Below are 14,608 nucleotides of genomic sequence, written 5' to 3'. Positions count from 1 at the left end.
GGAAGTGGAATGGCCTGCCACTCCATCTCCAAATGAGACATGACCAGATGTCTCAGCTGAGAGCAAATATCACTTGCTGGAACCTTGAAAGGCAACGGGGGCAGTGTAACTGCCTCCTTGGCAGCCCGATCTGCTAACTCGTTTCCCTCGATGCCCATGTGGCTTGGGAGCCACAGAAAAGTAATTCTGGTGCCGGCATCCGAACACCCGGCCAGCAGGTCCTGAATCCGCTGCACCAGAGGGTGCCGAGGCAAACAGGTATCAATAGACTGGAGTAAACTCAAGGAGTCCGTACACACAAGAAAGTGACGGTGTTCATTGTACAGTGCGTACCGCAAAGCTCTACAGAGAGCATAGAGCTCTGCTGTGTACACACTACAGGTATCCAGGAGAGCGAAAAGAAACCTATCATTGTCGACAACGAACGCACAGCCCACCCTCGTGTCCATCCTTGAACCATCCGTGTAGACGACGACTGAGCCTGGATAGCGACCAACAACGGATAAGAAGAGCCTCCGATAAATCGAAGGGTCCGTGTTCTCCTTCGGGCCAGTGTGTAGGTCCAGAATTATTTCAGGTCGCCGTACTACCCACGGAGGTACCCCACTTGGTTGTCTGACAAGGCAAGGAACCGAAGGTACGTCAAACAATCTGTAACTGCTATCTAAACGTATTCCAACCGGCCGCGTTGCTCGGGGACGAGCGGCGTACAGCAAAATGTTGCCATTGTTGAAAACGCTAGAATAGCTTGGATGTAGTGGCATCTGTCGCAAATTAGCAGCATAGGTAAGAAGCAGTTGCTGTCGCCTCAGGTGTAAAGGCGGCACACCAGACTCAGCGAGCAGGCTAGCTATGGGGCTCGTATGAAAGGCTCCCGTCGCCAACCTAACCCCGCTGTGGTGAATGCCATTTAGCTTCGCAAGAACGCTTGGTCTTGCTGAGCCATATGCTGCACTGCCGTAGTCTAGGCGAGATAAAATATGTGCCCTATAGAATCGTAGGAGCACCGCGCGGTCAGCCTCCCAAGAAGTGCTGCTAAGAAACTTCAGGATATTAAGCTTCTTAGCACATTGCACTTTCAACTGCCGCACATGTGGCTCCCACGATAATTTATTATCGAAAAGGAGCCCAAGGAAACGGTAAGTGTCAACTACAGGTATAGCTACATTTCCTAAATAAAGTTCAGGAGAAGGGTGAAGAGAACATTGGCGACAAAAGTGGACAACACAGGTCTTTGTGGTGGAAAAACGAAAGCCACGCTCTAAGGTCCACTGATCTACCCTCCTAATAGCTTGCTGTAACTGTCGCTCTGCGACTGCCATACTGCACGACCTATAGTGCAGAGCAAAATCATCCACATATAGGGACGGTATTACGGCTGGACCAGCAGCAGCGACAATACCGTTTATGGCAATCGCGAACAGAGTGACACTAAGAACCGATCCCTGTGGGACTCCATTTTCTTGAACGTGGTATTGCGAATATGTCCTCCCTACTCGGACACGGAATAGACGGAGGGACAAAAAATTTGCAATAAATACCGGCAAGTTACCTCGGAATCTCCATTGATGCAGGACTGAAAGAATGCCATATTGCCAGGTGGTGTCGTAGGCCTTCTCCAAGTCGAAGAAGACAGCTACCAAGTGCTGTTTGCGGAGAAACGCATCCTGGATAGAGCTCTCCAGGCGTACCAAGTGGTCTGTGGTGGATCGAGCGGCTCGAAATCCACATTGGTACTTGGACAAGAGGCCTTGTTTCTCCAGACACCACACGAGTCTGCGATTTACCATCCTCTCAAATAGCTTACACAGGCAATTTGTAAGACAAATCGGTCTGTAACTTCCTGCATACTTAGGATCTTTGTCAGGCTTGAGTACAGGGATGACTATGCCCTCTCGCCACTGAGATGGAAAATCACCCTCTGTCCAGATCCGGTTGAACACACGAAGGAGATATAGTAAACTATCATCACTAAGGTGTTTCAACATCTGGTTATGAATGTTGTCCGGTCCAGGAGACGTGTCCTTGCAAAGCGCTAAGGCGCTGCGGAGTTCCCACACCGTAAAGGGCACGTTGTAGTCCTCTGAAACTTGGGTGGCAAAACTAAGGTGATGACGTTCTGCCTCCCGCTTCAGAGGGAGGAAATCAGGATAGTAATTCCCGGAGCCAGAGACATCCGCGAAATGACTAGCGAGATGGTTAGCAATCGCGAGGGGATCAGTGGCGACACTGCCTGCAATGGAAATTCCCGGTACAGCAGATGATCCTTGAATACCCAAAATTCGTCGAAGTTTCGTCCACACTTGAGATGATGGAGTATGTGACGTCATGGACGACACATATCTCTCCCATGAAGCCTTCTTACTTTGTCGAATAAGAACTCGCGCCTTAGCGCGGAGTTTCTTAAATGTTACCAAGTTGGCCACAGTAGGCTGTCGACGGTAACGTTTATGAGCGCGACGGTGTTCTTTGATGGCTGCTGCTATTTCATCGTTCCACCAAGGAACGAGTTTTCGGCGAGGAGTCCCCAAGAAAAACGGAATGGACTCCTCAGCAGCAGCAAGAATAACTTGGGTGACGTGATGTGATGTGTACTTTGGCCAATCAGCATGTTTAAGAATCCATCGAGGGGGAGCCTCGACGGGTTTATGTTTCAACAAAGTAAGAATGATGGGAAAATGGTCACTGTCACAGAGATCATCGTGTGCATTCCACCGAAACAGTGGAACCAACGTTCGGCTGCATAGACTAACGTCCATGCGAGAGTATGTGCCGTAACGTACACTAAAGTGAGTTGGTTCCCCTGTGTTCAAAATACATAAATCCAGATCTGTTAGAAGTGTTTCCAGCTCTCTTCCTCGGGGGCAAGGCGTCTCAGAGCCCCATATGGGGTGATGGGCGTTAAAATCACCCAATAAGAGGAAGGGTGGTTGAAGCTGATCTATAAGATCAGTGACATCATTGATGTTCAGATGCTGGCCTGGTGGAAGATAAACATTACATACTGTTGCTATGACAGGCAGCGAGACGCAAACAGCTACAGCCTCAAGAGGGGTTCTTAATGGAACCTCTTCGCTGTAGCTATCAGAACGTACAAAAATGCCAACGCCTCCGGAAGCCCGGTGAGCATAGTATCGTTCTGTCGAGTATAGTTCGAAATTCCTCAAGACCGTATGATGACCAGGTCTGAAATTGGTCTCCTGAATACAGACTATACTCGCTGCGTACTCACTAATAAGCTGACGTAACTCAGCAAGATGCCTGTCATAACCGTTACAATTCCACTGTAACAGTGCCATAGTGTGGACTATAAAGGGAGTGTTAGGTAATGAGCGACAAAATGCTCGTAAGCCTAAACGCTATCTAGTTCTACATCCGTAGATGTAGAGGACAGCGAGACATCCAACCCGTCATCAAAAGACGGCAGGGGTGCCGCCCAGAACTTCGACGCTTTTCAGGCGCGATGGGGTCCCCTACGAGGAGAGCGCGCAGGTTTGGGAACAGGAGTGCCTCCTGCGCAGACTCATATCCCCCAGATGGGGGGCATGACTTCTCCTTCGCAGGGGAAGTCCGAGAGCGCTCAGGACGGGCGCTCTTCTTTCCCTTCTTCTTTTCTAGTTTAGACGGGCTGGGAGATGGTTTCCCAGCCCTGGTCGACGATGCCGCCTCCGCCGGCTGGGGCACGACTTTCGTCGACCTCCTAGGGGGGGAGACTTTTTCTTTTCCCCCCTTGCTGTGCCGGCTGGGAACTGCCAGCAGGCACAGACTTCTGATTGGTTGAAGGTGGGGTGGTCCCCCCCTTCGAGCTTTGACTATTTGCGACGTTGCTGGGAGCAGCAACAGTCGCCTTGGGCGCAGCGGTCTGGACAGGTGTCGAGGTTGTGAATGACGAACCTGGAAGACTCTGAGCTATCATGCTGTAGTCGAGTGTACGGGCAGGTGTATTCGTAGACTTAAACTTACGGCGCGCTTCCTGGTAGGAAAGACCATCCAGGGTCTTGATCTCCTGGATCTTCTTCTCACTCAGGTATGTCGGACAATTCCGATCCCGAGGAGAATGAAAACCGGAGCAGTTAGTGCACTTGTATGGAGTTGTGCACTCCTCCGCGCCGCGAGCTACTCGTCCACATGTACCACATACAGCCTGATTCGAACGAGATACCATATGTCCGAATCGCTGGCATTGATAGCATCGCATAGGAGGCGGGATGTACGGCCTCACATCGCAACGATAAGTTGTTACCTTGACTTTCTCTGGTAACACTGACAACTTGAAAGAGACAATGAAGGCACCAGTGGCAACGTCTTCACCGTTGACCTTGCGCGTAATGCGCCGGACGTGTGTCACGCCACGGTTCTTCATGTCTTCCATCAACTCGTCGTCAGTGTTCAAAATAAGGTCGCGGTGAAAGATGACTCCGCGAACCAGGTTCAAGGACTTATGCTCCTCCACTCTGACGGGGATTTCGCCAAAGTGCTCGCACTTAAGCAACTGATCAGCTTGCAGTGCTGTACGAGTCTTTAGAAGCAAACTACCGTTGCGCATTTTCTTAAGTTCCTCCAGTTCGCCATAGGCGCCTTCGATGTGTCTACTAAACAGGATCGACTTCACCAGCTTAAAATCGTGCCCATCGGTTCTGGTAGCGACCAGAAACCTAGGGAAGCGGGATCCCATTCCTTCGCGCTGCGCATGTTCCCAGGGAGTTGAACCTCTCAGGAAAGCAAAAGTTAAAGACTTAGGTGGGCGACCACCTTGAGAGAGACAACTTCGTTTGGAAGCCATGCCCGATAGCTTCCTCCCTGAATGCCACCCACTCCAATCAGGGGTCTCTGTAGCCGAACCAAGCAGCCAAGGCAATACCCACCTGGTCATAGCAGGTACTGCCCGGGGTCCGATGTTGGACGATGCCTAATACGGTATGACTGAGGCAATGAGCACTAAGACTCCCTTCCTCCAGTCACCCGCAATAGCATGTACCCCATAGCGTGTACAGAGCACTAAACATAGAAAAAATAAATAAAAATAATTAATAAGAATATGTCCTTCTGGCATTCGGCTGTGCGGGGACCTGCGTTGTCAGGCGGATACTACTGCCCGGGTACATGACACTCCCACCCGCCGCGTCCTGGGTGGTTGCTGGCACGGGCTTTCGAGCGTAGTCGCACACATAGGAGCTCCATCGCCGAGCAGCACGCACATCAAAATTTCGAATGGTCTGCATCTGACCCTCGGAAAAATAATAAAAAATAAAGAGGGGACCATGGCCACATGACCCTTTAAGTCGCCTTCTACGACAGGCAGGGATTACCTATGGATGTATTCAGCCTCTCCCATCCACAGGAGGTCCATCACATTATACCAAACCGCAATCCATGTCCGCGCCAAGGTCGCCCCTTTTTGTCGCCTCTTACGACAGGCAGGGGATACCGCGGGTGTATTCTACATGTGCGTCCCCCACCCGCAGGGGGTAGTGTGTTTGGTCCGCGAGAGGTATTTTATTTCCCTCAAGTCCGCCGGCAAGCCGGTTAGGACCCCCCTATCCGCCACCTGGGAGTATCACCTCTCCCCCTGCTACGCAGGCGTAGCAGGTTCGTGGTTGGCGGGAAGTAGCTGGGGAGTTAGATCTCTCTCTACCTCTCTCCTTCAGCATGCCATTCCTCTGGTTCATAAATTCTGTGATACTACTGGTATGTAACACACTGATTCATCATAGCATTCCAGCTATTCAATCCCTACTCTGAGGCACTGATTGGAATGAGCAGTGTGCACATTTAACAGAATAATGGCAGAGGACTGATCGCAGCTGTCTGCGGCCTGGTCATTCCAGAACTGGAATTTTGGACTGTTAGATCGTCACAATAATACTGTTCGTTAAAAGTGAGAAAATGTGCGGTTTTTCATTTGATCAGGTATTTTATATAACATTTCTTTTAATAGCTACATTCCTGATGACATCATTGTAATGACCTGTGTTGACTTCAGTTGGGAAAACCACAAAGACAGTCTTTCTGAGAATTCCGTAGCGAAGCACGAATACATCAGCTAGTCCGTTCCTGTACCATTCATCTCGGGCATTTTTGGACTCTTACATGTAAAGATTTCGGACAGTATGGAAGTGTGAATCGAATGTGCTCTATGCATGAAACTACAAGGAGTAGCCGCCTGATCCTGACACCCGAGCCTTACACCTAACGGGGAAAATCAGTTCGAAGAAAACAGACGACCGAAGAGACAAGTAACAACATCTGTTGGACCAATACAGGATACTGCAAGTAACAGCAACCAAAATCCGACACCTAGCGGGGAGAACCAATACAGAGAGGACGGCAATCACCCAACAAGAAGGACAGCTCACAAAAACACAAGCAACAACAGTACTAACCTGAAGCTGCGTGCAGACGCTCCCACCCCCTGAGTAATTGCAGAGTGAGGGCCCTCGCTGCAAGCTGGAGCTCAGTCGGTTTTTGTCCACGCATCAAACGGTTTCACTCATCGAATTTCGCTCAGTGTAAACGTGGTCCCCATAGTTGCACGAGGGATGAATCAAGAACAGTGCTTGCAGCTCATCGACCTCTACAAAAATCGAGATTTTATGTGGAATCCGAAAAACAAAAACTATTTAAATCGCAATAAAAGAGATGATGCTTGGAAGGAAATTAGTTCTCAACTAAACTTTCCTATTTCTAGAGTGAAAGGGAAGGTGAAAGTGCTACTGGGATCATATTGAAGCGAAAGATCGAACGAAAATGAGAACAGAGTCACTGGATCAGGTAAGCAATTACTGTTGGTATATAATGCAAAACTGTGTCATTTCATTACCTTTTTGAACCTACCAGTACCTATTTTGAAGCATTCTTGGGTCATTGTGAAGAACTTACACTGATAGGCACGAAAAATGCAACACTTCAATTTCGTACAAAAACTGAAATTTATTTCAACTTAACGACACTTTTATGACACTAATCTACTGTAAGATAATGAAGTATTGTAGCGGCTGGAGGATCAAACCAAGTTTCCATATTGGCTGCAAAACCAGAACTGAAGCTTTCCGGCTTGTCGAAGGCTCTGTTTTGGGTAGTGCGAAATTTAATTCGAAGCGAGTAAGTTTCGCCCGGGCCACTTTCGCGAGGTAGTTCCACTAGTATAAACGCAGCTTGAGATCTAACGGGGAAATACAATATGGAGAAGATAGCCGCGAGTAATCAAGTGACAACCGATATACCAACAACGTGCTTGGAGCAGATCTCAATAGTTCAAACGCACCTGCTACCACAGATGCAGCTTAAACTAGAGAGAAGAGTGGCAGCAAGTCAACGGCAGACGTAGAGCAAAACAGAGATGACAATAGTGACAGGTTGGAGACACAAGTGGGCCAAGTAAGCAAGGGCGACATAAAGTACTTAACGACGAGGAGTTGGAAGAAAAAATTATGGAAAAAATCAACCGGCAACTACAAACCATGATAGAGGATATCACAAACAGCATTATAGCATTAATAAAAGAGGAAATAAGGAATGAGACCGGAAGATCAATGATATCACAACAAAAGGATGCAAACACACCGGAAGCAATAAACCTTATCATGGAGGAGGAGAGAGAGCAGAGGAGAGAGAATACGAAATACGAGAAGAAGAACGCAAGACAGGGCAAAATACCCACGAGAAACGACGGAATCCAAGGAGGAAATAGAAACTGAGATGGTTACCGGAACCGAAAGAAATTCTAAACCCGGTGCGGATGAAAATGTAAAGCAGAGAGAAGAAGAACAACAGTGGACGAGAGTGATGAGAGGAAGAAAGGGACCCAGGAGTGGACAAGTATCAGAGGGGGAAGGAGAAAAGGATACAAGAGAAAGAATAAGGGGCACAAAACAAGGGGAAAGCAAGCTGAAGACAGTACACGGAGACGCATGGCTATATCTAGGAAATCTGACCCTGGAAACCACGGAAGAAGACACAGAAGAATACCTAAGGAAATATAAGGTGTCTGGAACAATAAATTGTTGAATGGTTAGTGACACCAATACCAGAATCGCATTCAAAATAGGCATCCCAGTGAAAGAACATGACAAAGTATATGAGGGGGCAGTCCAACTCTGCGGTGTGGGGGCAATGCGTCCGCCTGTCACCGCCCGGGGTTCGATTCGATTCCCATCCGGGTCAGGGGTTTTTAGTTGTAAATGATTAATATCCCTGGCCTGGGTGTTTGTGTCGTCCTTAACATTCCTCTCCTCACATTCAACACTCTACACTTCAGCAATTACAATTACATGCAGATTCATATCATATGGTGTAAGTAGTGGCAAAAGATCTACAGAGGTCGACGCCACGAACAAATATCATTTAAAAATATATATATATGAGGCGGTCTGTTCCAAAACTCGTCTTATCCATCATAAGTGATTTTTCAGGAAAAGCGAAAAACCTGTAATTTTTGTAATATAAGTCTCACTTGTTTAAATGTATTACGACGCGTTCAAGTCCAATGTCATAGGGTTCTCTTACTGAAGAATTATAAATATAATTAGTAGAACGTCAATAAACTACATTTGTATTTTGGATAAGACGAGTTTTGGAGCACCCAAAAAAATTCAAAATATATTACCTCACACAACTTATTTTTAAACAAGAAAAATGAAAGGATTGAGAATATAATGTTGTAATAAAACTTACCAGTACACTCATGCACCTTTTTGCTATCAGTATAATGATATTCACAAATAAATTAAACACAGCAGTGTGATTTATCATATTTACATCCTATCCATAGTATTTGGAGAGAATTCTTCCTTTATAGGCTACACTGCACTCACAATAGAAGTAACTTGAACAATAAAACATCACTTTGTTGTTAATCAAACTCTCAAATCTGTTCCCTCCTCTTGAGGTCCATCACAAAGAACTTCTGTTTCTTCAACAAGATTGTTTTCGTCTACAGAAATTGAGGTGAACAGATTCTTATAAAAAGAAAGCAACTCATTCCTATCCCAATCCATTCCAAAATGCTTTTCAAGCAAACTTTTTACATCCTTTACTTTGGCGGGATTCAAGTTTACTCCTGGCAATAATTCAGGTGGCATTAGCGTATCTCGCAGGCGTTTTCCCTTTTTCACTGCGGATTTTCCTAAACCGATGTCTGAGTTGTAATGAGGTTCTCCCCATAAGGGTGACATTTCCCAGTGAGTCTTTGCTAATAACAAATCGTTTCACTGACGAAAATTCAAAGTGCCAAGATGCAGGCATTTTCATCATATTTTCAGAAACCATTTTCCAATTGTTCACCGAGCAGTCTCTGCCAAACTTGAAGACTTCAGCATGTTTGCTGAAGATGTCTTCATATTCTGCTGGATTACAGATTATAGGGCATTTCCGTATCTCTCTCTCGACTTGAGCAAATACCCCGTCAGAGGGCAGAAGTGAGTGGTCTGTCATAGGAAAGACCAATTCAACACTTTCTATATTAGGCGGAGCTGTGTGTGTCAAGAAATATGAGCACATTGCAATCATTGTAGATTTGCGGTTCTGTCCTCCGCACTAATTCGTATAGTAGTGAAGTTTGACAAATCACTTTGTGATAATCGATGGTAAACTGCAGATGACGTTTCATTAGACCCCTTGTTGAATTCATGCTCCATACATGTGTATGTAAAAACATTCTCCTTTGTCAACTTGGCATGTGAGGTACCCCTCACAATGGTAAAATCATAGTTGTACAATTCGTGACTGTAATAGGCAATTTGATCTGGAACTTTTGGATTCAGAAGATTCTTTTGGCAGTCAAATGAAAATATTGCCATGCTGTCCCTTTCTTCTTGGAGCTTTTTGAAAAAAGCTGCAGCCATTAGTCTGTGTACTCTAAGTTCCAAGATTAAATCATTCTTCAGTGATACGTTTGAACTTTCAAGTTTAATTTTCTCCTTGAGCTCTATGCACTTTGAGCAAGCGTCTGTAACTGGTGTTCCGAATCCTATGTTGTAGCAACGCGTAAAAATTTCATGGAAGAACCACCGCTTCACCCTCACTTCTTCAGGTGATTTCTTGTTCTACATTTTGTAAAGCTTAGCGATGTAGAACAATAAAAGTTTGATTTCCACCTATTCAATACTTTACAAGCAATTAAAAAATTAGGATTTCATCCTTATTTTATTGCTAAATTATTAAAAACATAGGACAAGTTTCGTTCAATTATTGAACATCTTCAGCTACATACATTTTTAACAAGGTCAAAATCGATAATACTATTCTAATAACCTGCAACTTATTGTTTACTGCTAACAGAGTTAATCATAATAACTATTAAAATTCTTTTGAATATAAAACATTATATATTACGTCGTCTTATTAAAACAATATTACTATTTGTAGTGTTTGATATTTTAAAATCTTGTTGTAAATTTGAATACAATGTTACAAGTTAGTCAGATATAAATACATTTACAATCTGTTGAAGTTGTTGAATATCTTAAAACTATCCGTTGGATACACATTAAAATCTTTTTGCTACTATTGGCGCGAGCATTATCACATCTTGTACTTTATGAATATAAAATCTTAGTGCACTCTCAAAACAGTTGAGTTTGGGTGTGACTAACAATCTTTTCGTCCATAAATTAACAAAATGAAGCACATTGTTTATAAATTTGTCGCATTTTAAATATTTAACCTCCAATTGTTCAAATTCACACTTGCTTTTAAACTTTACCAGTGTGGAGCAATTCTTCAAAACTTTAGCATAAACTCTGTCAAATAGTGACAGTCCAGTTATGATGATAAGCAATTAGTAACTTACTCGAATTTTACGAAAGTAAGTTTGTTGACATCTCCTTTCTACTTCTGCCTGTATTTACATTTGTGCACTCAACTGTTTGACGACTACTTGTACTCCTCGTGTTGAGGCAGAAGCAGAAAGGAGATGTCAACAAACATACTTCCGTAAAGTTCGAGTAAGTTACTAATTGCTTATCATCATAACTGGACTGTCACCATTTGACAGAGTTCATGCTAAAGTTTTGAAGAATTGCTCCACACTGGTAAAGTTTAAAAGCAAGTCGTGAATTTGAACAATTGGACGTTAAAGATTTAAAATGCGACAAATTTATAAATAATAATCAACAGTGTGCTTCATTTTGTTAATTTATGGATGAAAAGATTGTTAGTCACACCCAAACTCAACTGTTTTGAGAGTGCACTAAGATTTTATATTCATAAAGTACAAGATGTGGTAATGCTCGCGCCAATAGTAGCAAAAAGATTTTAATGTGTATCCAACGGATAGTTTTAAGATATTCAACAACTTCAACAGATTGTAAATGTATTTATATCTGACTAACTTGTAACATTGTATTCAAATTTACAACAAGATTTTAAAATATCAAACACTACAAATAGTAATATTGTTTTAATAAGACGATGTAATATATAATGTTTTATATTCAAAAGAATTTTAATAGTTATTATGATTAACTCTGTTAGCAGTAAACAATAAGTTGCAGGTTATTAGAATAGTATTACCGATTTTGACCTTGTTAAAAATGTATGTAGCTGAAGATGTTCAATAATTGAACGAAACATGTCCTATGTTTTTAATAATTTAGCAATAAAATAAGGGTGAAATCCTAATTTTATAATTGCTTGTAAAGTATTGAATAGGTGGAAATCAAACTTTTATTGTTCTACTTTAACTGACTTTCAATACGGAAAAATGAGGATAGTATCCTGCAGAGCTTAGCGATGCTTAAATTTCCGGATAGATACTGTCTGACCGGTGACTTTCCGCGGCAATAGTGATTTTCACAACACTGCAAACTTTCAATGAAACGTTTCACGGAGTGCCTCTTTTCAGTGTACTCTGGTTTGATCCTAGCTCCTCCCCTCTTTTCTGTTGGAAGTTTCCCTGTCGTGAAGTGATTTCTGGCAATCTTCTGAACCCGATCTTTGCTGACATGCAATACATTCAAGAATGTCTTTTGGCAGACCTGAATGTGAAACTGTTCTGTATTAGCAAGTTTTATATACCTTCCACAACAAGAGCAATATTTTCGGTCATCTTAATACACTCTATTCACAGCACAAAACTGCATGAAAGACTAACACAGTTCAAGAACAACTCAAAGAGTGGGAAGACTGGCATAAAACGTGGGTAAATTGTAGCGTGAGTCACGTGCTGAAATTATCCATTCCTATTGGTTGATTGTATATGGCGAGTTTTGGAATGACAAGCGCCGTGGATAAGGCAAGTTATGGAACAATAGCCTAAGTTTGGTGACAGATTTCTATGGGAAAAGGCGAGTTTTGGTGTTTAATTTTGTGTTAGAACTATCACAAACATCACCAAGAAGGCAATGCTACGTCTAACTCATTTAAAAAAAAAAAATGGATAAGACGAGTTTTGGAACGGACCGCCTCATACATGAGGGGGCATTTTGGCCAAAGGACGTCATATGCTGGCCCTTGGAGGTACAGGAAAAAATCATAAGATGGAACCAATCAAGTGGAAGTTCTCAACTGGAACGTAGAAGGACTAGAAGGTGTATTAAGACAAACGCCGAGAGACATTTTCATTGAGTTCGACATCTGTATACTGACAGAGACATTTATTACCACAGAATCACAAGTGTAAAGTGAAAGGATTCTATAACATTCACGCATTTGCGAGGAAAGGCGATAGAGGAAGGCCGTCAGGTGGAATAACATGTCTAATCAATTCAAAACTTACCCCCTTTGAAACAAATCTCAAGGAGGAGAATCAACTGGTGATTAAAACAAAAATAGGAACATTACTAGATGTAGCCTATACTACAGAGCAGAGTACAGCGCAATAGACATAGTAGACGGTATACAGAGAGCTTTAGACACAATACAGGCGAATGAAAGAGTGATAACTGTGGATGACCTGAACTGACCAATAAATAAAGCAACTAACAAAGCGGAAATAGTAGCGGACTATCTGCTAAGGGAAGGGGGGCTCACATTAGTGAATGACAAAAAGGCAAGACAGCGAGGAAGAAATTCAGAGTACTACTAAAGCTGAAAAAGCGGGAATTCAGGGCAAAGGATGATGAAAAGCTTGTAAAGGATGCTGAGAAGAACCCTTACAAGGCACTTAGACCACTGCAGTCAAGATTCCCTGCAGACATACCCATGGAGACCTGGGAGAATCATATGAGAGATGTGTTAGCCTGTAAGGAAACCAGACCAAAGTTAAAGGAGAGGAAAGTGATAAAAAGAACTACAATCTTCAAAAGTGAGAATGGCCATCTCAACAAGCAAGGTAAACAAGGCACCGGAAATAGACAGGCCTAGAATCGGTGGCATTTAAAATACTCACCAAACTATTAGCACAGAAAATAAGTAACCTGATGGAACCACTGTTACCTGATGAACACTTTGGATTCTGGAAAGCAAGATCCACCCTGATAGCAGTGAGCTTTCTGCTAAAGGACATACAAGAAAGAACACAAGCCAATGGGGAAGAAGTACCGTATAATCTCAAATACCACCCACCACCGAATAAGACCCCCACCCTTATTTTGGAAGAACAAAATTTTTTTTTTTTAAAGGCGAAGTCATAATTATTTACAGTCTTTATTAACACACATCAAATGATTAGAAAATACAAATAAAAGCAAACAAACATTACCAGAATGATATCCAAGTTCATTCATCATCATCATCATCATCAGTACCAACTTCAGAACTTTCATCACCATCACCTTCCCACAAAATGCTGTCATCGCTGCCATCCATAGCATTAGAAATGCTAAATTTCCTGAAGCTCTTCCGTATGAGGTCTCCAGAGATACGAATGAAAATATTCCATGATTTTAAACTGTGTATTACGCACGCTAGAATTTTCACAAAGATATATTTTTGTAAGGTAATTTTCTAGGCGCCTGGCCAGGCACATATATGAGGAGACAATCTTGACGGTAAAGAGCGAGTTAGTTGTTTAGTAGAGTTGACATGCAATATTACCATTACCATGTAATATTTAGTAGAGTTATGGTGTAGCAAGTATATATCCTATAGAGCGTTCCAACCTTAAATTGCAGTACAGCAGTAATAATTCCATCTCTTTCCTTCTCCCATGTTTTGCGGGTAGCGCTGTCCTACTCTAATGCAGCTGGTTTGCCAAATATCCGTAAATCAGAATGTTCTCAGTTAAAATGTGTGAATATCATGTTATGTACAGAATTTCAAGGCGCATTTGATGCCGTTAACAAAAAAGAATGTAAAAAAAATAATTTAGAGGAAAAATTGTAATATAATGGAAAGTTTCGCCAAATGCAAAATCTTCATTGCACAGAACTTATCATGTCATAACTCCTATTTTATATTCATTATTTTCCTATTTTTTTCACTGCTGGTAAAGAAACATTTCAGCTTGATGTAGATAAGTTTATTTTTAAATTTAAATGATAATAAAATGGAGTATATGCGTTTATTTTCAGTCATGTTCAGGGAATTTTATATGCAAGCACGAAAAAGTCAGTCGCTGGCCAGCGTCTTTCCTATTGAATTTGCATGGGGGAGTCAAAGCAAAGCAAATGGTCTTCAGATATGGAAGTTATTTTTAAAACAATCCCGAAGTTCTTATCTTGCTTAGTTC

The 14,608-nt window shown here is 42.9% G+C and overlaps 1 protein-coding gene across 2 annotated transcripts in view; it reads right to left on the bottom strand.

The window, feature by feature from the left end:
• Positions 1-14,608, bottom strand: part of fand (Pre-mRNA-splicing factor SYF1 fand) — a 235,098-nt gene that overhangs the window by 206,852 nt on the left and 13,638 nt on the right. The window contains exon 2 of one of the 2 annotated variants that reach the window (XM_067145462.2): positions 6,384-6,574. The exons of the other annotated variant lie outside the window; for it this stretch is intronic. The gene's annotated coding sequence lies outside the window, so the exon portion shown is untranslated. The remainder of the gene's footprint in view (positions 1-6,383; positions 6,575-14,608) is intronic. 2 annotated transcript variants of the gene reach the window in all.

The sequence above is a fragment of the Anabrus simplex genome, chromosome 4, assembly GCF_040414725.1.
Source record: "Anabrus simplex isolate iqAnaSimp1 chromosome 4, ASM4041472v1, whole genome shotgun sequence".
NCBI classification, from domain to species: Eukaryota; Metazoa; Arthropoda; class Insecta; order Orthoptera; family Tettigoniidae; genus Anabrus; species Anabrus simplex.
Note: the sequence above shows the minus strand (reverse complement) of the source record. Positions and strands in the feature narration are given on the sequence as shown.